The sequence below is a fragment of the Macaca mulatta genome, chromosome 7 (assembly GCF_049350105.2).
Source record: "Macaca mulatta isolate MMU2019108-1 chromosome 7, T2T-MMU8v2.0, whole genome shotgun sequence".
NCBI classification, from domain to species: Eukaryota; Metazoa; Chordata; class Mammalia; order Primates; family Cercopithecidae; genus Macaca; species Macaca mulatta.
Window position 1 is genome coordinate 163,654,527 of NC_133412.1, and position 26,335 is coordinate 163,680,861.

The following is a 26,335-nucleotide window of genomic DNA, read 5'->3' on the forward strand; positions in this document are numbered from 1 at the left end:
AGGTCATCCACCCGCCTTGGCCTCCCAAAGTGCCGGGATTATAGGCATGAGTCACTGTGCCCAGCCCCAGATAGTCTTTTAAATGTCGTATCTTAACGTTTTATTTTCACTTTTACGAAGGCTAAAAGGAAAATCCAGTTTCCTCTAGCAACATAATTATTTGAACATTTCGTTACAACATAATCTTTAGATCCTGGCTGTATGTCAGCATGTTTGCTTTTAAACTAATTTTTCATTTTGAGTCTTTGTATACCCTTCAAGTTGTGATTTTTTTTTTAAGTTACTGCATTTTTTAGCAAAAGATAGATTTTTTCCCACATAGACATATCAGAATCAAGATTTGAGATGGTTTTAAAAATGGAAAATAAGTAAAAAAGTAATTATAAAATCATATGTTGGTTAAAAGGAACAGGTCATATAGGTAAAACTTTCTCTGAGTGCGAGTTTCCATATCTGGTAATCCTCAAACTTGGAATACTTCTAACACTGGACATCTAATCCTGTTTCCACAAGGCAGAACTTAGTCTTTCTCCCTTTCAATGACAAGAAGTTAATTAATAGTCCATTCCCATTTTTACAAAAGCATTTTTCTGAATTTAATAGAAATGCTGTTGATTATTTAAAATTTGTGATATCAAATGACCCAGTACCCTATAAACTATAGTTGAGACTTTGTTATTTCCTTTTGGAATTTTTTCTCACCATATAGATGCAAAGATAAGAGTTTGCAACATGGGGTCCCACTGTATGTGGAAGTTTTTTTTTTTTTTTTTTTTGAGACAGAGTCTTGCTCTGTTGCCCAGGCTAGAGTGCGGTGGCGCGATCTCGGCTCACTGCAAGCTCTGCCTCCCGAGTTCACGCCATTCTCCTGCGTCAGCCTCCAGAGTAGCTGGGACTACAGGCGCCGGCCACCTCGCCCGGCTAATTTTTTTGTGTGTGTTTTTAGTACAGACAGGGTTTCACCATGTTAGGCAGGATGGTCTCAATCTCCATCCTGACCTCATGATCTGCCCACCTCGGCCTCCGAAAGTGCTGGGATTACAGGCGTGAGCCACCGTGCCTGGCTTTTTTTTTTTTTTTTTTTTAGTAAGCATAATATTCTTTAGTATGCACAATTGTATGTTGTATGTATTACAAATATATTACAATCTTCTTACTCCTTATACCTTTTTCTTCTCATGATATAATTTATGTACCATAAAATTCACCTTTTAAAAATACACAATTTGGTGGTTTTTAGTATATTCACAGGGTTGTACAACCATCACCGCTATATAATTTTAGAACATTTTCATCACCCTGAAAAACCCTGTACCCATTGGCAGTGATTCCCATCTTCCTTTCTGCCTCCTTCCCCCCATCCCCTAATCCCCGGCAACTACTATATTTTCTGTCTCCATGGATATGCCTATTCTAGACATATGTAAGTGAAATCATGTATTCATACTTTTTAAATCCTCTCTTTTTCACTTTTTTTTTTTTTTTTTTTTTTTTTTTTCTGAGACGGAGTCTCACTCTGTTACTCAGGCTGGAGTGCAGTAGCCCAATCTTGGCTCATTGCAACCTCCTCCTCCCCGATTCAAGCAATTCTCCTGCCTCAGCCTCCCAAGTAGCTGGGATTACAGGTGCACACCACCACGCCTGGCTAATTTTTGTATTTTTAGTAGCGACGGGGTTTTGCCATGTTGGCCAGGCTGATCTTGAACCCTTACCTCAGGTGATTCACCTGTCTCGGCCTCCCAAAGTGCTGGGATTATAGGCATGAGCCACTGTGCCCAGACTTTTTTAAACTTTTTCCACTGAACATTTCTCCATTGCTTTACATTCTTAAATGTAATTTTTAAGATCTGGCTGTATTAATACATCATCATTTAGCTAGCCAATACCCTAATAAAGGCCATTTGGCACATTCCCATTTTTCTTTTCTTATTTCTCCAAGAAACATTCCATTGTAAGCCACTTTAACTGTGAGCACATTCTTTTTTTTTTTTTTTTTTTTTTTTTTTTTTTTTTTTTGAGACGGAGTCTCGCTCTGTCGCCCAGGCTGGAGTGCAGTGGCCGGATCTCAGCTCACTGCAAGCTCCGCCTCCCGGGTTCACGCCATTCTCCGGCCTCAGCCTCCCGAGTAGCTGGGACTACAGGCGCCCGCCACCTCGCCCGGCTAGTTTTTTGTATTTCTTAATAGAGACGGGGTTTCACCGTGTTAGCCAGGATGGTTTCGATCTCCTGACCTCGTGATCCGCCCGTCTCGGCCTCCCAAAGTGCTGGGATTACAGGCTTGAGCCACCGCGCCCGGCCCTGTGAGCACATTCTTACTAGGCTGGAATCTGCTTCCTTTTAACCCCACCCGTTGGTGCTACTGCAGCTTGGTGGAGCTAACACTGGACATCTAATCCTGTTTCCAACCTTGGTCTTCCTCACTGTCATGGACCCCTCCTGACTTCTTTGTCAGGCTTAATATTTTGCTCCTTCTTTTTTATTTTTATTTAATTAAATTAATTAATTAATTAATTTATGACAGAGTCTCACTCTGTTGCCCAGGCTGGAGTGCAGTGGCACAGTCTCCACTCACTGCAACCTCTGCCTCCCGGGTTCAAGCGATTCTTATGCCTCAGCCTCCTGAGTAGCTGGGATTACAAGCGCCTGCCACCTCGCCTGGCTAATTTTTTGTATTTTTAGTAGAGACGGGGTTTCACTAAGTTGGCCAGGCTGGTCTTGAACTCCTGACCTCAGGTAATCCACCGCCTCGGCCTTCCAAAGTTCTGGGATTACAGGCGTGAGCCACCGTGTCTGGCCGGTTGTGTTTTTGTTAAGTGCACTGGTTTTGAGTTGGTTGCTTCTTGTTTTTTAAAACCACTCTTTGAGGCCGGGCGCGGTGGCTCAAGCCTGTAATCCCAGCACTTTGGGAGGCCGAGACGGGCGGATCACGAGGTCAGGAGATCGAGACCATCCTGGCTAACACAATGAAACCACGTCTCCACTAAAAATACAAAAAAAAAATTAGCCGGGCGTGGTGGCGGCGCCTGTAGTCCCAGCTACTCGGGAGGCTGAGGCAGGAGAATGGCGGGAACCCGGGAGGCGGAGCTTGCAGTGAGCCGAGATCGCGCCACTGCACTCCAGCCTGGGCGACAGAGCAAGACTCCGCCTCAAAACAAACAAACAAACAAACAAACAAAAAAAACCACTCTTTGAGAGAAATTAAGGAAATGTAGTGAAATTTACCCAGGCTGTGTATTCAAACATCTGTGTTCAAATCCTGGATTACTGGCATGTGCCACCACACCCAGCTAATTTTTGTATTTTTAGTAGAGACGGGGTTTTGCCACATTGGCCAGCCTGGTCTCGAACTCCTGGCCTCAAGTGATCTGCCTGCCTCTGCCTTCCAAAGTGTTGGGATTACAGGTCTGAGTCACCACACCTGGCCTACAACATATACCAACTTTAATATGTAAGAACTGATGCATGCAGACATAGCATAAAAATGCATAAAGTAAGAATTAACAATGGTAAGAATAAGCAATCCATTATTATAGAGATTTTAATATACTTCTGGTAATTGAGAAATCAAGCAGACAATAGAAGATTTGAACCACAGAATTAACGAGTTTGATCTCTTGTATATACATAGAACATTAGACCCAGCAAGTAGAGAATGCACATTTGAAATATTAAATATTAATCAGCACTATTATTAATCACAAAGTAATAAACAATATAGCTATGTGGTTATAATATAAATTGTAAATACAAATATATAATTATATAAACAAATTATTAGCATAATAAAATTACTAATAAATATCAAGAAGATATTAAATAGATAATTAGGATTGACTACATGTTAGATCATAGGGTAAATCTCAACGACTACTTTAAAAATCCTATCATATTGACCTAGAAAATAATTCCAAAAATACACCTTTAAAAATAACTGTTTAGAAAATTAAAATCCACTTCTAATAACACATGGGTTTAAAGAAGAAATCATAATAAAAATCTAGAAAATGTTTAGGATTGAGTGAAAAAAATTCTACATTTCAAAATGAGATACAACTTAAGTAGTACTTAGAAATGTATAGCCTTGGCCAGGTGTGGTGGCTCACGCCTGTAATCCCAGCACTTTGGGAGGCCGAGGCGTGTGGATCACCTGAGGTCAGGAGTTCAAGACCAGCCTGGCCAACATGGTGAAACCCCATTTCTACTAAAAACACAAAAATCAACCAGGTGTGGTGGCAAGCACTTGTAGTCTCAGCTACTTAGGAGCCTGAGGCACGAGAATCTCTTGAATCCGTGTGGTGGAGGTTGCCGTGATCCAAGATTATGCCACTGCTTTCCAGCCTAGGCAGCACAGAGCAAGACTCCATCTAAAAATAAATAAATAAATAAATAAATAAATAAATAAATAAATAAATAAATTTATAGCCTTAAAGGGCTTATAATGGAAAAGAAGAAAGGCTAAAAATAAATAAGCTAAGCATCTAACTTAGGCTAGCAAAAGAATAGAATAAGCTCAAAGAAAGTAGAAGGGAAGTATCAAGGATAACCACAGAAATTAATGAGAAACAACAAAGAAGATCAACACAGACAAAAAATGGGCTCTTTTAGAAATAGCATGGCAGTTTGTCAAAAAAATTAACCATGGAATTACCATATGATCCAACAATTCCAATTCTGGTTATAGACCCAAAAGAATTGAAAGCAGGTACTTAAATAGATATTTGTACACTTACGTTTATAGCAACATTATTCAAAATAGACAAAAATGGTAGCACCCAAATGTCCACTGATGGAAGGAAAGATAAAATATGGTATAGACATATAAGAGAATATTATTCAGCCTTTAAAAGGAAGGGAATTCTGACACATGCTACAATGTGGATGAATCTTGAAGACATGCAAGTGAAATAAGCCAGGCACAAAAGAACAAATACTGTATGATTCCATTTATATGAGGTACTTAGGGTGGTCAAATTCACACAGACAGAAAGTAGAATGGATGGTTGCCACAGACAAGGGAATGAGGCATTATTATTTGATGGGTATAGAGTTTCAGTTTTGTAGAATGAAAAACTTCTGGGCTGGCTGCAGTGGCTCAGCCTGTAATCCCGGCACTTTGGGAGGCCGGGGTGGGTGGATCACCTGAGGTCAGGAGTTTGAGATCAGCCTGGCCAACACAGTGAAACCCCTGTCTCTACTAAAAATACAAAAATTAGCCAGTCATGGTGGCACATGCCTGTAGTCCAAGCTAACTTGGGAGGCTGAGGTGGGAGAATCACTTGAACCCAGGAGGCAGAGGTTGCAGTAAGCCGAGATTGCACCACTGCATGCCAGCCGGGGCAGCAGAGACTCTATATATAAAAAAAAAAAAAAAAAAAAAAAAAAAAAAAATGATAGGGACAAAGATTCCCCTCATTCAGTGGGAAAGTAACATCATTTTATAATCATATATATTTTTAACTACTGATTCAATTTCTTGAACAGTTTGTTTTAAATTTTCGATTTCTACCTGAGTCCATTTTCTAGGAAATTTAGGAAATTGTCCGTTTTGTGTGTCTTCATATTTACTAGCATCAACCTTTTTTTCTTGTTTTTTTTGCAGAAGGGGTATAGCTATATTGCCCAGGCTAGTCTCAAACTCCTGGGCTCAAGCTGTTCTCCCACCTCAGCCTCCCAAAGTGCTGGGATTACAGGCAAGAGCCACTGTGCTTGGCCACATCAACTTTTTAATATCACACTTAAAAAAAAAAATCTCTGGTTAATGATTGCACTACTGTACTCCAGCCTGGATGACAGAACAAGACCCTGTCTCTAAAAAAACAAACAAAAAAACCCATTTTTAAAAAAATCAGCACTCCCTGAAGTTTGTCTAACAGTCTTTTTTTTACTTGAAACACCAGAAATTAGATTTTATTATAAAGCTATAATAATTAAACAGCATATGAGTGAATGCAATAATAGGAAAAAATAATCAATGATACATGAAACATCACCTGCAATATAAGCAGGTTCCAGAATAACATTATGTTTCTGTAATGTTCTCATCACTTTCTTGACTTTAAAAAAAAATTGTAGTAAAACACATAAAATTAATCATTTTAACCATTGTTAAGTATACAGCTCAGTGGTATTAAGTACATTCACATTGTTGTGTAGCCATCACCACCATCCATCTCCATAAATTTGCTTTCTTTTGTTTTTGTCTCACTCTGTCACCCAGACTAGTGTGCAGTGGTGCAATCTTGGCTCACTGCAACCTCTGCCTCCCAGGTTCAAGCAATTCTCCCACCTCGGCCTCCCAAGTAACGGATTACAGGCGTGTGCTAACACACCCAGCTATTTTTTTTGTATTTTTAGTAGAGACGGGGTTTCACCATGTTACCCAGACTGGTCTCGAATGCCTGGCCTCAAGTGGTCAGCCCACCTTGGTCTCCCAAAGGGCTGGGATTACAGGCATGAGCCATTGCACCTGGTCAACTGGGCCATTCTTTCTGCCATCTCCATCCAGGTGCCAGACCTGTAAGCAAGGCCATTTTGGATCCTCTAGATGAGGTCATTCACCAGCTGAATAACACCAGGTAGCTTCAGTTGACCCACACGAAGCAGAAGAACCATCCAACTGAACTCTTCCTGAATTCTTCAGCCACAAAATCATGAGATGAAATAAAATAGTGGTTGTTTTAAGGTCCATACCATATGGAGTCCTCTGTTTTGAACTAATAGAAACAGCACTACTGAAAACAAAACCAGAATCCCAGAGAATTAAAAAAAATCACACTATGACTTTTTACCTATTCTTGTTAAATTCTTCCAGAAAAATAGAATTGAAAAAAGAACTTATATTAAGACCAATTACCACACCAGATAAGAACAGGAAAAGGAAGAAAAATTACAGGCTGATCTTATGTACATAGATGCAAAAATATACAAATCTAAATATTAAACTGAATTTAGCAATGCATTAAGTGAAACATATCATGACCATGTTGGTTTTCACCCAACAATTCAGTGCCTATTTCAGTGGAAGAAGAGAGTCCCACAAGGGGAAGAACAGGCTAACAACCAAGCCTGTGGAAGGGCAGATGCCGTGCAGCTTTGGCTTTTCTAGAACTGAAGACTCCCACTCCTCCATCAAGACTCTGTCTCTTTTGTCTCGTGCCTTGCCTTCCTTCCCGTTTCCTGCAGACTGGCTTTTCCCTACAGCAGGAAACATGGCCAGCACGACTTCTAAGCTTTACATCCTACAGCTTTAGCCAGGCCGTGATAATCTGGCTCAGTTCCAGTTCCAACACTTTTTATTTTTATTATTTTTTTAGAGGAGGGGTCTCACTATGTTGCCCTGGGTGGCCTCAAACTTCTGGGTTCAAGCACTCCTCCCACCACAGCAACCCCAATAGCTGGGACTACAGGTGTGTGCCACCACACCTAGTTCCAGTTTCATTTTTGAGAAAGGATTCTGGTACAATTTAGCTAAGCTGCCCACCCTTGGACCAATCAACTGTAACAGGAATTGGAGTCTGGGGAAAGGACTGTGTATCAGTTTTCCATGACAGATGTAACAAGTTATCACAGGGCTCCTGTGACATGGGGTTTTGGGGGAGGTGGGGAGGTCAGCAAGTCCATAGCAGGGTTCAGTCCTAGAGGAGTGGTCCTGGCTGGAGAGTTAAGGCAGGGCCCAAGAGACTTTAATGTAATGTTGTTCTGATTGTATTCATATAGAGTCTAGCACACAGCAAAATTTAATACATTATAGTTTTTTTGTTTTAAAATATTGCAGTATAATTGCCTTTCTCCCTTGTTTGTTTTTTGTTTGTTTGTTTTTTGTTTTTTTTTCAGACAGAGTCTCACTGTTGCCCAGGCTGGAGTCCAGTGGCAAGATCCCGGCTCACTGCAACCTATGCCTCCTGAGTTCAAGCAATTCTCCTGCCTCGGCCTCCTGAGTAGCTGGGACTACAGGTGCATGCCACCACGCCTGGCTAATTTTTTGCATTTTTAGTAGAGATGGTGTTTCACTGGGTTAGCCAGGATGGTCTCGATCTCCTGACCTCATGATCCACCCTCCTCGGCCTCCCAAAGTGCTGGGATTACAGGCATGAGCCACCATGCCTGGCCCATTGTTTTTATTTATTTGTTTGTTTATTTTTTATAGAGGAGGGATCTCACTATGTTGCCCAGGCTGGTCTCAAACTCCTGGGCTAAAGTGATCCTCCTGCCTCTGATTCCCAAAATGCTGGGATTACAGGCGTGAGCCACTGTGCCCAGCCTCTCCCTTGTTTTTTAAAAAAATGTGATGAAATTCACATAAGATAAAATTAACCATTTTAAAGTGTACAATGCAGTGGCATTTAGTATATTCACAGTGTTGTGCAACCACCACCTCTGTCTAGTTCCAAAACATTTGCATTACCCAAAAGAAAACCCTGTGCTCATTAGCACTCGCTCCCCATTCCCTCTTCCTCCCAGCCCCTGGCAACCACCAATTTGTGTTATGTCTCTATGGAATTACCTACTCTGAAAATTTCATATAAATGGAATCTTACCATATGTGGTTTTTGTCTGGCTTTTTCAACTTAGCATGGTGTTTTCAAGGGTTATCCACATTGTAGCAGGTATCAGTATTTTGTTCCTCTTTATGGCTGAATAATATTCCGTTGTGTGGACATACCACATTTTGTTTACCCATTCATCAGTTGATGGACATTTGGGTTGCTCCCGTCTTTTGGTCCCCCTTGTTTTGGTCAGTGATACATGTATCTTAGCAGGTTTTTGGTGACCTAACAAAATGCTGGAGGCCGGGCGCGGTGGCTCAAGCCTGTAATCCCAGCACTTTGGGAGGCCGAGACGGGCGGATCACGAGGTCAGGAGATCGAAACCATCCTGGCTAGCACGGTGAAACCCCGTCTCTACTAAAAAATACAAAAAACTAGCTGGGCGAGGTGGCGGGCGCCTGTAGTCCCAGCTACTCGGGAGGCTGAGGCAGGAGAATGGCGTGAACCCGGGAGGCGGAGCTTGCAGTGAGCTGAGATCCGGCCACTGCACTCCCGCCTGGGCGACAGAGCGAGACTCCGTCTCAAAAAAAAAAAAAAAAAAAAAAAAAAAGAAAATGCTGGCCCAGTGTGTGTGATGCTGCATATCACAAGTGAGAAGATAGCCTGTCCCCCACAGTCCCTGTGCCCATTTTGCTGCCTGTGGGGACAGTGCTAAGAACTCAGTCACTGAGTCACTGATACCTGGGTTTGAGTCCTGGCTCTGCCACTTAGGCTTGCGGGACCTCACCTACTGAATGAATGGGTTGGGAGGCTCCATAGATGTAAGAACCCTTTGCAAGCTGGGAAGCTGAGCTGAGGTGCTGCTGCTGCTATTCGTCCCCAGGCTGATTCAGAGCACAAAACCCCAGGCCTAGTGCAATCCAGGCTGTTTGGGTTCAAACCTCAGCTCCTCTTTTTACTGGCTGACTGATTTCGGCAGGTTGTCAACTTCTCTGAGCTACTTTCCCCACCTGGGCCCCTGAGCCCTGCTGGGCAGGGAACCCCTTTCTCCTGCCTGCAAACTTCAGACTCTTTCCTCTGAAATAATGGAAGGGGACACCTTTTATTAAACTGCCGTGAAAAGATGAGTAACAGGCTCTCTGGTGAAGCTGGCCTGTATGAGCTTGAAGATGCAAACCTGCACATGGACATACACACATGTACATACTCACAGGGCAATTGTCAAGACACGTAACAACGGGGAGGGTCCCCTGTTCTTTCCACCAACCAGAACACTCTCTTGCTTTTGCTGGTGCAGGGTTGAGAGTTAATCCTTCAATTGGAGGCTCATGGGGGAGGTCCCAGGGGTCCAGGGAGGGAGCTGCGGCAGCAGGGGGCACTCAGGGGGTGTTGAGGCTGGTGGCTTTTACCAGCAGGTAAGGAAGTTTTAGAATATTTTAAGGCTGTTATGGCCACAATGGTATGTATCGGACAAATGCCAGCATTGCACACCTGTGAACCCTTTCCCATGGATAGGCCCATACAAGGGCATGCGCCTTGCCACACACACACACACACACACACACACACACACACACATCCTGCTACATCAGACTTCCTGACTTCCTGCAGTTAGTTTTCCTCGAATGAGCCAAAGCTGGGCTGACTCAGGTGGCAAACTGCCAGGATGCTGGTATTTCCCTCGGCTCTGGCCTGAGAAGCTTCAGGGAAAAACCCACTCACATCCTGAATCCTCACCTGCTCCAGGCGGGCCTGCAGGCCTCCAGGCCTGGGCGCCGGCGACAGGCAGCCTCAGTGACATCCTGGTCTCCCTGAATGCCAAGCATATTGGCAGGCAGACAACCCTGCTACACCCAGCGTTTCTCCAGAGTCCTCCCAAGGAAGAGGTAGAATGAGGCTGGTTTTCTTAATGTTTGGAGCTGGAAAGTTTAGCTGAGATAACTGGTCTAGGCTTCCACTTTTTTATTTTTTTATTTTTTGGTAGAGACAGGATCCAGCTATGTTGCCAGGGCTGATCTTGAACTCCTGGCCTCAGGTGATCCTCCCACCTTGGCCTCTCGAAGTTCTGGGATGACAGGCATGAGCCACCACACCCAGCCCTAGGCTCCCATTAATAGGTGAAGAATTTGGTCCCAAACAGAGACAGAAAACCAAGCAGAGTCCCACATGCAGAGGGTGGTCAGCCCAGGGCTGAACCCCGGCCTCCCGATGCCCCAGCCAGCACCTTCCACCCAGCAAGCCACAAATGACTGGATTCCCCCATTTGGTGTTCTGATTGCCTCCTGGGCAGTCCCCCATGGACACAATGGCCTAATCGGCTAAGTTTTCTCTTCCAGTTCTGCTCCATGCTATTCTGGAGGCCTGTCTTTCTCAGCTCCCAACAGAACTTACCTCCCACGTGGTCCGGTGGCAGTGTCAAATAGGTCCACGTTCTTGGCCGGCAGATGAACATACTGATGCACTTTATTTTATTTTTCTGAGACAGTCTCGCTCTGTTACCCAGGCTGGGGTGCCTGGCACGATCTCAGCTCACTGCAGCCTCTACCTCCCAGTTCAAGTGATTCTCCTGCCTCAGCCTCCCGAGTAACTGGGATTACAGGTGCCTGCCACCACACCTGGCATATTTTTGTATTTTTAGTAGAGATGGGGTTTCACCATGTTGGCCAGACTGGTCTCAAACTCTTGACCTTAAGTGATCTGCCCACCTTGGTCTCCCAAAGTGCTGAGATTACAGGGATGAGCCACCACCCCCAGCCTGATGCATTTTAATTAATTTCCTCTCCTGGGTATTCGGGAGGCCTTCACCCAGTTAAAATCCATAGGCTCGGGATACTTCCCAAGAAGCGGTTCTGATAAGTAGGGGTCTTTGGGGTCTTCCATGCCCACACGGGCTGCAGCTGTGTGTGTGTGGGCATGCCACATTGTGCGTTAGTCCCTTCGTTCAGTTATTCGAACCCATGCACCCTCCTTCCCAGGGCCATTCCCTGTGGTTTTCTCCCTGTCCACTGCACAGCTTCATGCATTGTGCCCCAGACACACTCTGCGAGACCCCTGCTGGGCCTCTGCTCCGGATGCACCTTCGGCCTGGGGTGCCTCCCTTCAGAATCAGCCAAGTTGCTGTTACAGACACAGAGTAGCAGCCCCTGCCCCGGAGATTCCCACTTGGTAAGTCCAAGGTTCACGGACAACACTGGTCCTTCCAGGCCCAGGTTCACTGTCATGTCCTCCAAGGAGCCAGTCTCCCTCTTCAAACACTGCGACTGATGCACTCTCCCTGAAAAGGCATGGGTTACAGACGCTGTCTCAGTCGACTGTTGACAGCTGGGGAGGTGTGTGTCCCCTCCCCACCACGGCGGGGGACTGCGACCTACTGAGGGTTGACAAAGCCTCAGAGGTCATCCCATTTACTCAAGCGTCATTCAGCACCTGCTCTGGGGATTCAAGACATCAGTCACTTGTCTCCACGCTGCTGTGTCCTAGCATGGGGCCTGGCCTTGAGCAGACGAGGCCTGCATGAAACAGAGGGGCCTCCAGTCTGAACGCCTGAGAGCCCCTGACCCTAGGGTTGATGTATCCATGTGACAATCACTTTCATTTAGCAGAGTCCCTCCAGGAGCCTACAGCATGGAGGGGATATAGCTCAGTTGACAGTGATAATTTTCAAAGGTCAGTGTTGTCACAGTGGTGGGGACAAAACGCCTGGGAACAGAGGTGGGGAGTACACAGGTGGACAGATAGACCAAGCCTTTGTCCCTGGGCTGCCAGGAGGTGTGCCGAGGCCTGTGGCACTCAGCCCTGAGTCCTGGGCCAAGGTCAAGTATCCCAGGCCTCCCCCTGCCCCAGCCTTTCTCCCTCCCTGGGACTTGGCATTTATGTATGTATTTATTTAGACAGAGTCTTACTCTGTTACCCAGGCTGGCGCAATCTTGGCTCACTGCAACTTCCACCTCCCGGGTTCAAGTGATACTCAGCCTCCCAAGTAGCTAGAATTATAGACGCAGACTACCACGCCCGGCTAATTTTTGTTTTTGTTTTTGTTTTTTTTTTTCAGTAGAGATGGGGTTTTACCATGTTGGCCAGGCTGATCTTGAACTCCTGACCTCAGATAATTCACCCACCTCAGCCTCCCGAAGTGCTGGGATTACAGTTGTGGGCCACCGCACCTGGCCACTGGGACTTGGCCTTTGAAAGCTTCCCCTTAAGCGAAGACAGAATATTCGTCCCCACCCTCTGCCCATCTTCTGGTGCAAACACAGTGTCTGAGTATGGAAACCATCTTCTCTCTACTCAGCGTCCTCCAGTGGCTCCCCTTTTCATTCCTTCCTTTGAGAACCCATGTGTCTTGGCCCCCGGCCTCCTGTGTGGCATCTCCTACCCACCCACCTGTCACACACTCTGCCTTGGTGCTTCTTGTGCTCATCAAATGTGCTCTTGCCTCAGGGCCTTGGCCCTTGTTGTTCCTAAGGTCTAGAATATTGTTCCTTCCCAACGGCCAGATGGTTCCTTCTCCCCACCCTGTGGTCTCTGCTCATGCCCAGAAAGCAGCCACATTGTCTCGCCCGGACCCTGTCCCCCGTGCTTCTGAGAGTCGGGGTGTGTGTGTCTTTTTCAATGATGGCTGCTTAGACCTTCTTTTTATTTCATTTTTAAATATTTATTTATTTATCTATTCTTTGAGACAGAGTCTAACTCTGTCACCCAGGCTGTAGTGCAGTGGCACGATCTCGGCTCACTGAACCCTCCACCTCCCGGGTTCAAGAGATTCTCCTGCCTCAGCCTCCTGAGTAGCTGGGATTATAGGCCTGTGCCACCATACCTGGCTTATTTTTGCATTTTTAGTGGAGACAGAGTTTCACTATGTTGGCCAGGCTGGTCTTGAATTCTTGACCTCAAGTGATCCACCCGCCTTGGCCTCCCAAAGTGCTAGGATTACAGGCATGAACCACCCCCTCTGGCCTGCTTAGACCTTTAAAAAACTCTTGGCATTTAACCCACATTTACTCCCGGGCACATCACCCATCAGTTCCCCCTGGATTCTCTGGCTTGCTTCTAGATGCTAGGTCCGAACGACGCCTGCCACCCTAGTCCATGAGCATCGGCCCCAGGTGTGTGTGGTGCTGGGTGGGCATGGGCGCCTGAAGCCAGGCATCTTCCAGGCCCAGGCCTCTTGTGCCGAGTCCTCTCCCACCCAGTGCACTAGGCTGAGGGCGTCTCAGAGGCCAGGGCTGGTCCCATCGACCCATCCTCACAGAGCCTGGCACAGGCCCCATCAGGCAAGTCGGATGCAGCAAGGCCCCAGTGCCCGCCCCCCGCCCCCCCCGCAGGAGTATCCTGATTGTGAATAGGAGGGCTGGGGAGAGGTCTGGGACTCGCCAGGAGCGCAGGTTGTGGGACACCTCGGCTCCTCCCATGGGCAGTGGGGAGCTGCTGGGTCCTGTGGAGCTGGTTCTGCTCTGCCACCCAGTCTCACTTCCAGCCCTTTCCTGCCCTGGCTCCACGGCATCCATGGGCGCCCCTGCCTCTGGCTTCCAGGCGGGGCTGGTCAAAGGGAGGCACCATGGGTGACTGAGGAGGGAGAGAGTGAGGCCAGGCGTTGATTGCCAAGTGGCAGCTGGGCTGTGCATTAGCAATGGCTGTGTCCTTCAGTGAGGGTCCCAGCCTCTGTGGACAGCCCTTTCCTGCTGCTCCGGCTCAGGCCCACCCTTTGTTCCCTTAAGGCCAGGGGCTGGTGCCTGTCTAGACCTGGGGTGCTTCGACATCCTGTGTTGGTAGCCTAACCCTGCCCATCCCCTGTCTGAGGTACCCTGAGAGCCCCAGTTCCCCTGTCTGAGTGTGGCCCCTATCACCTGCCTGCCAGGACACTGGCAGAGTGTCCTGCCAATTTAATGGCACACCCACTAAATTGTATTTACCACATGGTGCATCAGGACATAAGCTGACAAACTCATTTTAGAGGATGAGGGGAAGGGGCCAAAAGCAGAAAGCATTGTAAGTCGGACTCTGGGGACTCCAGCTGGCAAAACGGAGGCTCAACACCAGAACAGGCCCCTTTGGGAAGCGAGACCTCTGAGCATAGCAGTTTCCCAGGTTCAGCTGGGGCCCTGGGGCTGAGGCTGCACAACCAGCTGAGCCCAGAGAACAGCCAGGGGGACCCAGCCTGGCTCCCAGGAGGAAGAGCGCAAGGTTGCCCTCCACAGGCCCAGGCATCAGGGTGTCCGGGTGTGCAGAAAGGCATCTCAGGAAGGCTGGGGTAGGGTGCCCACTCCCACCCTGCCCCCGAACCCTGCAGCCTGAGACCTGGGCTTCTAGCATGCACATGTATTACTGGAAAGGGGTCCCGATTGAAGAGGGTTATTGGATCTCATGCAAGAAAGAATTCAGGGTGAGTCCACTGTGCAAAGTGAAAGCAAGTTTATGAGGAAAGTAAAGGAATAAAAGAATGGCTACTCATAGACAGAGCAGCCCCCAGGGCTTCTGGTTATCCATTTTTATGGTAATTTTTTTATTATATGCTAAACAAGGGGTGGATTATTCATGCCTCCTCATTTTAGATCGCATAGGGCAACTTCCTGACGTTGCCATGGCATTTGTAAACTCTCAAGGTGCTGGTGGGAGTGTAACAGTGAGGAGGACCAGAGGCTCCTCTCATGATCGCCATTTTGGTTTTGGTGGGTTTTGGCCGGCTTCTTTACCACAATCTGTTTTATCAGCAAGGTCTTTGTGACCTGCATCTTGTGCCGACCTCCTGTCTCATCCTGTGACTGAGAATGCCTTAGCCTCCTGGGAATGCGGCCCAGTAGGTCTGAGCTTCATTTTACCCCACCCCTATTCAGGATGGAGTTGCTCTGGCTCAAACACCTCTAACACATGGACTCTTCGGAGCTCGATGGAATTGTCCTGAGCCTCAGGGGGACATGGGAAGGGGAGTAAGGTCTACATGAGGCCTGTTCAGACTCTAGCTTCACCCAGTTGGTGGTGAATCCTGGGGGGCAGCTCGTTGCACTGGGGCTGCGGCTTGCCCCCTTCCCATGCCTGCACTTGGATCCAAGCCTACTTGAGAAGCTATGGAGAGCTGCCTTGGCCTCTCCGGAAAACTGGAGAAAACAAAGAAGCAAAGTTACCAGTTACCATGGAAACCATCCAAAATTTAAAAGACTGAAACAATAGTTTAACATTTCCAAAACCCTCCTGATTTTTGTTTTTCTCTATTAAAAACACACACACATACAAACCCCACTGTATTACATTAGTCTGATGAGACACTGGCCTGGAATGAGAACAGGGTTCAGGATCTTAGGGGGCCATGTGGCTCATAGAATGCCCAGAATTAGTTTTAGGGATTTAAATCAAAACATGAATAAATATTTAAAATGCAAAATCTAAATCCTGGGGCTCCTCTGCAGCTGAAACAAGGTAAAAGCTTTTTGCTGGATTAAAGAGAGCGATCATATGAGGGTGGGGAGAAGCTGGTGAAGCCAACTGGGCACTGGTGGAGGGAAGGCTGGGAGCCGAGGCCCTGCCCAAACCCTAGCTCTCAGCTCAGCCATCACTCCAGCTCCAGCTGGCCTGTTGCACTCTCTGTCTGCAGGGCCTGAGAGGTGAGGCGATGTCCTCAGTGTTGCACGGGGCTGCTGTGGGTGAGTAGGGACTGAGCTCACTCACTCTTTGTGGAGGCCATTGGGTCACCATCTAAATGCTGGGTCTGTACCAGGTACAGTGACTCATGCCTATAATCTCAGCACTTTGGGAGGCCAAGGTTGGCAGATTGCTTGAGCCCAGGAGCTCGAGACCAGCCTGGGCAACATGGCAAACCCCACTGCTACAAAAAGTACAAAAATTAGCTGGGCGTGGTGGTGTATGCCTGTAGTCCCAGCTACTCAGGAGGGTGAGGTGTGAGGATTGCTTGAGCCTGGGAGGTAGAGGTTGCAGTGAACCAAGAGATAGAAGTTTCAGCGAGTCAAGATAGTGCCACTGCACTCTAGCCTGAGTGACAGAGTGAAACCCTGTCTCTAAAGTAAAATAAAATGAAATGAGATGAAATAAAGTAAAATAAAATAAACACAGGGTCTGGCTGGGTGTGGTGGCTCAGGCCTATAATCCCAGCTCTTTGGGAGGCTGAGGCAGGAGGATAGGGATGCCCTGGTGGGCACCTTGCGGCTGTTCCACACTGCTGGCGGGCAGAGCCCCAGGGCTTGCCTGCTGCCCTCTTCTTCTGGGAATGGTTTCCTTCACGTTCACAGGAAACCAGAATCCTCTGGACTCAACCACGTGTTTGCATAGTACTTAATCCCTTCCCCAGTTCCAGGAGAGAGGCCTGATTTGCCACAGGGATTGGTTAAAGGATAGGTAAGGATCCCAGTTGGAGCAAGTGACCTGTGATTAGATGCTGGCCTGGAGTTCTGTGAGAGAGACGCCCGTCTTCCTCTGGCCTGGAACCCGGAAGCATGATTTTGAAGGCAGTCCTCCTGAGCCCGTGAACGGGGAAGCCTCTCTGGAGAAAGCAGCCTGTACCACCCAGCTCCACGCCCAAACTCTTCAGTTATATGAGCCAATTCATTCTTTTTTGTGCTGAAGCCAGTTTGAGTTGGTTTTATGATCATCCCCCCGTGAAAAAGTTCTAGTTGGGACAAACACTCAACCCTGGGCCTGAGATTCAAGGGTCTTGTCATCTCTCCCCTTCACTTTCTTTCCCTTCTTCACACACCCTCACCGCTGCTCAGTGCTATTCCCTCACTCAGCACACGGATCCAGTCGGCCTCTTGCAAGCACCTGGCAGGAGTCCATCCACCAGACGGCTGCTCTCAGCACTCTCCCTGCTTGGCGTGTCTGGCTTCCTTAGCACTAAGCGCTACTCCTCTAAGTAGCTACTTACCTTCCAAGGCCTTCCTCCCTCGTCCAGTGAGACTTCCTTGCAAATCTCCCATGCATTGCCCTGGCTGCCCAAGTTTCTCATCTGGCCTGGACAAAATACGCCAGGTGGTACCAGAACCCTGATTATCATACCTGGTGTAGTTTAGCAGCTTCCTAGAACTTTTTTTGTGTGAGACAGAGTCTCGCTGTGTTGCTCAGGCTGAAGTGCAGTGGCACAATCTCGGCCCACTGCAACCTCTGCCTCCTGTGTTCAAGTGATTCTCCTGCCTCAGCCTCCCAAGTAGCTGAGACCATAGGCACCCGCCACCATGCCCGGCTAATTTTTTGCATTTTTAGTAGAGATAGGGTCTCAGCATGTTGGCTAGGCTGGTCTGAAACTCCTGACCTCAAGTGATCCACCCACTTCAACCTCCCAAAGTGCTGGGATTACAGGCATGAAATAGCTTCCTAGAACTTATTCCACAGAACCATTCCAGCATGGGAGCTGTGCCTGAGGAGAGCTATCCCCAGGCCCTGGCCTTGAAAAAACTCTAGTTGGGACAAACACTCAACCCTCGGCCTGAGATTCAAGGGTCTTGTCGTCTCTCCCCTTCATTTTCTTTCCCTTCTTCTCACACCCCCACCGCTACTCGGTGCTATTCCTTCACTCAGCACACGGATCCAGTCGGCCTCTTCCAAGCACTTGGCAGGAGTCCATCCACCAGACATCCATCAGAAAGGAGATGCAACGATCATTTCATACTCATTTCCTCCTTTGGTCCTCACAATGACCCTGAGAGGTACAAGATTTCAATCTCACTTTAAGAAAAGGACCTTGAGGCCCAGAGCAGCCTAGTGACTTGTCCAGAGTCACACTTCCCTGCCCTGGTGAAAACAACGACCAGACCTGTGGCCTCAAACCCAGGCGTTCTGATTCTACCCCACTGGGTTCCCTTGCTCTTTCGGCTGATGAGAGACAGATCTGAACACGAGTGAGAGGCCCCGGGGGATGTGTATGCATCTCTCCTTGGCCCTGCTGAGTCAAGGTGGCACCTGTCACCTCCTGGCCCGGCTGGTGTTCTTCCAGCCTGGATCCAGCAGGCCAGCCCCATCCTGACCATGTCGAATCCCAGAGGCCTTACCGGGGGGCCGTGCCTCTCCAGATGAACAACATAAATTCATGGAAATGTTTTCACAAGGGCGTTTTTCCTCTGCTGGCCTCCATTTCCTTGAAAAACACAGACTTGGAGGTAAACAGTCTTTGCTGTTGCAAGGGAGCAAATATAGACTTCCTTCCACATCCCCCGCCCGGCAGCTCTGCTTCCTCGACCTTCCTTCCAGCCCCCTCCAATGTCCCCAGGGAGGTCGGAGAGGGCCAGGCTCCAAGGACGGAGGGTGCCCCACAGTGGGGGGTGGCACCTGGAACCCCAGATGCTTCTGTCTCACCAGAAGTTAGGGTCCCCAAGTACCTCCTGCCCTCTGACTCCCCCCACTCCCATCAGACTTGGTCTGATGCCCTGGAGAAGCAAAAGAGGGGGGCATTGCTGAAAGGAGGGGATGTTGTCAGGTGAAAGTGGAGGCTCCATCCTAACGGGGGAAGATAATCTGTAGGCTTGAACTATACTTTCTTCTTAATTCCAGACCCTGGAATTTGCTCATAAACAACACATCGTCAGCTCAATGCTTCAGCTTCTTGAAATTAAACACCCTGTTACGAAGGATTTGAACAAACACCCCTAACAGCAGAGTGCAAAATGAGAGGAATTACTTTGTCTGTTTATTTACGCTGTACACTTTACGCTTGCAAAATGCTCCGCAATGCATTTGATTTTGTGTCTGAGTTTCCACCCCCGCCGACAAGATCCCTGTGGGGATGCATCCTTCTGGTAATTCTCGGATACAGTGTGGAGGAAAACAGTGGTGGAGTGACCAATCCTCAGCCACTTGCAAAATAGAGATCAACTTGATGGGTTTGCCCGGGCATATGGGATTATTGGTTGCAATTCTTTACTCCCTTGTGCTTGTATTATACACCCACATGCTTGCCACAGCCTCGTGGTAGATTTCCCTGCCCCACTGACATTGAGGTTGAGCATGTGACTTGCTTTGACCAATTGCAAGGAGACAGAAGGAACTGTGTACCAGTTCTCAGCCTGGGCCTTAAGAGACTGTGTGTTTCCACTTGTTTGCTTTTTTTTTTTTTTTTTTTTTTTGAGATGGAGTCTCACTCTATTGCCGAGTCTGGAGTGCAGTGGTGCAATCTTGGCTCACTGCAACCTCTGCCTCCAGGGTTCAAGCAATTCTCCTGCCTCAGCCTCCTGAGTAGCTGGGATTACAGGCATGTGCCACTACATCTGGCTAATTTTTGTATTTTTAGTAGATACAGGGTTTCACCATGTTGGGGAGGCTGGTCTCGAACTCCTGACCTCAGGTGATCCATCCATCTCAGTCTCCCAAAGTGCTGGGATTACAGGTGAGGCTGTACCCAGCCCCTACTTGTTCTTTGTGCTTCTGCCATCTCTGTAGCAACCATTTCCCCTGTAACCCCTTTAGCCTGGGACCCAGAGTGAATACATAGCAGGCAGAGTCTTGCCCCTGTTGACCTGTAGACCCTCAAGTGAGGGTAAATGGTGGCTGTTTAATTCTCTGAGTTTTGGGGTGGTTTGTTACACAGTATATCATGACAGTAGTTGACTGATACAAGTACGCAGTAGAAGTTCTGTAGATAGTAGGTGATTGATAAATGGCACCATTCCTGGCACATGTATTACATCCAGATTTACAGAGCATCTGTTTGTTTTGTTTTGTTTGGCACTATGATATCTTAGGTGCTTGGGATACAAGTAATAGAAATCAATAAAATAATAATAATAACCAAGCACTTACTGGATTCCAGGAATTGTGTTGATCTCATTTCATTTCCCCAATATTCCTATGAAGAAACTGAGGAAACTGGGGCTTTGAGAGTGTAAACGACCTGTTCCAGATCATTTGGCTGGAAAGACCCAGTCCCTGCCCTCAGGAAACTCACAGTCTGGCAGAGAGGGACAAGTTAGTTGCAAACACCTGTGCATGCCTGTCTGTGCGACTGGACTGATGATGCTTATTGTCCAAGTATGGATTCTGTAGCAAGGCAGCAAACAGCAGACTGGCTTCAGGCACAGCCCTTGGAGCTGAGGGCTGTTAGGAAGTCAGGGGACAGTGAGGTTACCATCTGGCACCAAACTGCATGAAGGCTAACACACCAGGAAACTCATGGAGGCTGAGGAAATTCCTGCCTTCCGAGTTGTAAAAACTTAAAACTGGGTTTCTGCAGTTCTGGGCCACCTTTCCCGCAGGCATGTTGTGTGACCTTGGGTCCATCCCTTGCCTTCTTTTGACCCTAATCTCCTCACCTGGAAAATGAGCTAGGGGATGCAATTGGGTGAGCTCTATGGCAACTTCTATTTCAGAGATGCTAGAGCCCTGGATCCCTGCTTTGGAAGGAAAATTCCTCCATTTCTCTTTCCCCTTGTTATCTGCAAGAGGGGAGGAGTGTGGAGTGAACATATCCTTTTAGTACTTTTTTTTTGAGACAGAGTTTTGCTCTGTTGCCTCAGCCTCCTGAGTAGCTGGGATTACACCACGCCTGGCTAATTTTGGTATTTTTATTAGAGATGGGGTTTCTCCATGTTGGTCAGGCTGGTCTCAAACTCCCCACCTCAGGTGATCCACCCACCATGGCCTCCCAAAGTGCTGGGATTACAGGTGTGAGCCACTGCGTCTGGCTGTCATTTTAGCACTTGTGTTCAAGGCAATATGAGCAGTGTGTCTCCATGTGCCTTCCTCGTAATGTGATGTTTGTTTTGTTTGATTAGAGACCATATTTACTGTGGTCCTTTCTCCTGAAAACTGAACTGGCAATAAACGCTATGGAGCAGGATTTTAGCACCAGCATATGGGGTGTGTGTGTGGGGGTGTGTTTGTGTGTGTTGTCGGGGTGGTGGCGGTGTTCTGTGGGTTAAATTTAGCTTTCCAAAAGACCAGAACAATAGCTACTGTTTATTGAGCAACTGTTATGAGCCATGCACTTGCATTGTCTCAATCAATCCTCACAATAGCCTTGAGAGGTGCCTGGTAGGGTTTCTCCATTTTACATTAGGGGCCTGCCATGCTACTTTCTCTTGCTCAAGATTTTCTCCCCTTAGCTTCTCTTGGGAGAGCAAGATGTTCCTCATAGCTATGTGATTGTGGACAAGTTCTGAACTTCTCTGAGCCTCAGTTTATTTATCTATGCAATGGGCATCTGATGTCCTTCCTTACACTGTTTTACATTAAGTAATATAAAAGATCTGGGACATAGAAGACAATCAATAAAGGTAATCATTTTCTCTAATGCATGATAATTATGTACTTACTTGAAATAAATTAGTAAGTCATCTTCAGGTGAAATACTTCCAACTCCATCTTTTCCTAGAAATTTCTGTTCTGTTTTTACAATTATTTTGCTCAATTCAATTTAAACCACAGAACCCCAGTACGCCAGAGCTCATAATTACCCAGGGTCTCCCAGTCCAATTGGCTTTCATATTTTTTTGTGTTTTTTTGGGGTGGTGGGGTGGGGTCCTAACTAGAGAACACCTTTTTCTAACTGAACCTTATGGGGAAGCCCAATGAATAAAGCATAGAGCAGGCCGGGCGCAGTGGCTCATACCTGTAATCCCAGCACTGTGGGAGGCTGAGGCTGGTGGATCACCTGAGGTCGGGAGTTCAAGACCAGCCTGACCAACATGGAGAAGCTCTGTCTCTATTAAAAATACAAAAATTAGCCAGGTGTGGTGGCACATGCCTGTCATCCCAGCTACTCGGGAGGCTGAGGCAGGAGAATAGCTTGAACCTGGGAGGCAGAGGTTGTGGTGAGCCGAAATCACACCACTGCACGCCAGCCTGGGCAACAAGAACAAAACTCCACCTCAAAAACAAAACAAAACGAAACAAAAACAAAAACAAACAAACAGAAAGCATAGAGCAGCAGGACTGTTCTGGTTGAGACAGGAAGTGTGGGTGGTGCACGGCTGGAGTCCTGACCAATGGGGGTCTCTCCCCTCCAGAGTAGGAACTCCTCAGTGCCCCCGAGGAGACTTGCCCCACTCTCCTCACACTGCAGTTGTGACCCACTAGGTTAGTCATCATGAAATCAATTCAGAGGTCACCACCTAAACAGAATAAAATGAAAAATGCCAGCATGCATTGCACATGGTAGGGGTGAGTGTTGGTATGTGTCAGTTCTGTTTCGGTTCCATGGTACCCATGTGTTCACCTGACAGGGAAGTAAACAGCTATTTCTCATTGTGACTTCCATCAGAAAGTTGGAAAATCACTGCCGTTCACTCTAATCCCTCATTTCATGTTTGGGAAACAGAGCCCAGAGGAGGGAAGTGAGGGAACTGACCTGCCTGAGTTAGAGCTGCAGCCAAGATAAGAATAGACGTCTCTGGCCTCCTTGCTCCATGTCTTCTTTTTGAGATGGAGTCTCGCTCTGTCACTCAGGCTGGAGTGCAGTGATGCGATCTTGGCTCACTGCAACCTCTGCCTCCCGGGTTCAAGCGATTATCCTGCCTCAGCCTCCTGAGTTGCTGGGACTACAGGTAACTGCCACCAAGCCCGGCTAATTTTTTCTTTTTTTGTATTTTTAGTAGAAATGGGGTTTGACCATATTGGCCAGGCTGGTCTCAGACTACTGACTTCAGGTGATCCTCCTGCCTTGGCCTCCCAAAGTGCTGGGATTACAGGCATGAGCCACTGCACCTGGTCCTTTTCTTTTTTTTTTTTTTTTCCCTTTGAGACAGTCTCATTTTGTCACCCAGGCTATAGTAGTGCAGTGATATGATCACAGCTCACTGCAGCCTTCACCTTCTGGGTTCAAGTGATCCTTTCACCTCAGCCTCCCAAGTAGCTGGGACCACAGGCACACGCCACCATGCCCAGCTAATTTTTAAAAAAAATTTTGCAGACAAGACTTTGTTCAAAGATAAGCCTTTGTCTTGAACTTCTGGGCTCAAGCGATCCTCCTGCCTCAGCCTCTCGAAGTGCTGAGATAACAGGTGTGAGCCACTGTGCCCAGTGCTCCATACCTGCTTGAAGCAGCACACAATGGAAGGGTTAACACTTACTGAGCCTCAGGATGTGCCAGGCACTGCACTCAGTGCTTCAGATTGAGGCCACCTTTGCAGAATTATGACTGAGACGGTGAAAGAGATCTGACTTAACTGACTCCATCTTGCTTCTAACCTCCAAACTGCCCTTGTTTATTCCTGGGCGTAGGTTGAACTAACTTTGGGAGAAACTTAGTTTATAGTTTATAGTTTAAACAAAGACAGTAATAGCCCTTTCTCAAAGCAGACTTCCTTCTTGCCTGGGGACTAGATTGCCTTTGTAGGACTAACGTTAGCCACAAGATTAGAAACTATGGTTGAGGAGTCATGCAGCTGGAGGTTACAAGATGCCGGCCCTCCGTAAACTGCTCCTAAGATCCGTGCTTGAGAGATTTTGCAGACCTTGCATTTGATGGATCAGCTGGCACCACTCAAATCAATAAACTGGCTCATCTGATCTTGTGCCCTCCCCCCTCGTAACTGACTCAGCAAGAGAGCACAGCTCTGATTCCTGTGATTTCATCCTTCACCAATCAGCACCCCTGGCTCACTGGCTTCCCCCCGCCCCAACCAAGTTATTCTTACAAACTCTGCCCCCGGAAGGCTCAGGGAGACTGATTTGAGTAATAAAAAACTCCAGTCTCCCGCGCAGCTGGCTCTGCATTAATTACTCTTTCTCTATTGGAATTCCCCTGTCTTGATATATCAGCTCTGTCTGGGCAGCGGTCAAAGTGAACCCTTGGGTGGGTACAAGATAGGAAGTCATTTCAGCCCCACCGTGACTGTATCAGCCGCCTAGGGCTGCATAGCAAATGCCACAGACTGGTGGCTTAAAGACAGAAAGTTAAAATTTTCTCATAGTTCTGGATGCTGGACGTTTAAGATCAAGGTGTCAGTAGAGTTAGTATCTCCTGAGGCCTCTCTCCTTGGCTTGCAGAATGGTCTTCTTCTCCCGTGTCTTCACAAGGCCTTATCTTTGTGTCTGTGTTCTAATCTCATCTTCTATTTTTTTTTTTTTTTTTTTTTTTGAGACAGAGTCTCGCTCTGTCCCTGAGGCTGGAGTGCAGTGGTGCAATCTCGGCTCACTGCAACCTCTGCCTCCTGGGTTCAAGTGATTCTTCTGCCTCAGCCTTCCAAATAGCTGGGACTACAAGCGCGCACCACCACGCCTGGCTAATTTTTGTATTTTTAGTACAGATGGGGTTTCACCATATTGGCCAGGCTGATCTCGAATTCCTGACCTCGTGATCTACCCAACTCGGCCTCCCAGTGTGCTGGGTTTACAGGTGTGAACCACCACACCCGGCCTAATCTCCTCTTCTAAGGATACCAGTCACATTGAATCAGGGCCACCCTAATGACCTCATTGTAACAAAATCTCCTCTGTAAAGACCCAATCTCCAAACACAATCGCATTCTGAGGTCCTGGGGGTTAGGGATCCCACATGGAAATTTGGAGATGGGGATGTAATTCAGCCATAACAACCTAGCAATAACAATACCACTGCTACTATCATCCTCATTGACAGGCAAGGAAACTGAGGCACAGAGAGGGTAAGCTGCCAGGGCCCACGGGGAGGAAGAATCAGACCTGATGCAGACCTGGACGTGTGGCTCTGAGCCTGTGCATCACTCACAGTGCCCTGCCTCCAGGAAGTGAGGGGAGCTCATGGGGAGCCCACGGGCTGGATGAGGAGGTCAGACCAAGGAAGAGGGAACACTGCATTTCACCGGCTAACGACTGCCAAGAGCCCAGATAGTGAGTGGGTTGAGGAGCTCAGAGGAAGGGGCAGCGGGGCAGTCCCCTCCCTCCTTCCATGAGGACTTGCTGCTCTCAGCCATGCTTCTGCGGGACAAGGAGTGGCATGCCCAGGCTGGGGCTGGGGGTCCCCACTTGCTGCACCCCAGCATTCCCGGTCCTGTTCCAGAAACATTAGGGAAGGCAGGGAGCAAGGGGGGGGCCTATTAGGGGACAACCTTGAACCTCAAGTTCTATTGATATGAATTTGCAGCTTTACCCATGCAAATTACTTGACATGCACCTTCCCAGTGATCTCACCTGAGACACTGAGGTGGAAGGCAGTAGGCCTGCAGTAAAGAAATCGCAATTTGGTTTTTCTTTTTAATATTCATATTCTCAGCACAACCCCTATGACTCTTCTGTCCTATCTTTATCTCCTTCTTCATCACTGTCCCACGCTCTTGCTGTGTCGCCCTGGATGATCCAGTCTTTCCCTACAGGCTCTGTCTGTCTCTGGGTTACCTCTCTCTCTGCCTCTCCCTCCTTTTTTCTTGTTTTGAGACAGAGCCTTGCTCTGTCACGCACGCTGGAGTGCACTGGTGTGATCTGGGTTCACCGCAATCTTCATCTCCCAGGTTCAATTGATTCTCCTGCCTCAGCCTCCTGCGTAGCTGGGACCACCAGCGCCCACCACCATGCCTGGCTAATTTTAGTATTTTTAGTAGAGACGAGGTTTCGCCATGTTGACTAGGCTGGTCTGGAATTCCTGACCTCAAGTGATCTGCCCGCCTCAGCCTCCCAAAGTGCTGGGACCGGCAGGCGTGAGCCACCGCGCTGGCCTACTTCTTCCTCCTTCGTTGCTAATAGGAGCAGAGCCTGGCTGCTCTGAATTCATAGTTGCCACCCCGTTGCTAATTGTACCACTCAGACCAAAAGACCAAAATCACACTGGAAAATGCTTTCTTGTGCACATTTCAGAGTGAGCCCCCCTTTCCCATTATTCTCCCCTCCTCTTGCCCTAGGAACAGGAGGGGGCTCTAAGAAGCTGGTTTCTCTATGCGAAGCACTAACAGTGCCCTGGCAGCCACTGGGGGCCTTGAGCGTCCATTCCTGCTCTGGGCTCC

The 26,335-nt window shown here is 47.7% G+C and overlaps 1 protein-coding gene and 1 pseudogene across 1 annotated transcript in view; one reads left to right on the forward strand and one right to left on the reverse strand.

The window, feature by feature from the left end:
• The window catches only part of NRDE2 (NRDE-2, necessary for RNA interference, domain containing), a 273,968-nt gene that overhangs the window by 124,854 nt on the left and 122,779 nt on the right, over positions 1 to 26,335 (reverse strand). The window lies entirely within an intron of this gene.
• LOC144329796 (uncharacterized) lies at positions 13,575 to 26,281 on the forward strand (annotated as a pseudogene).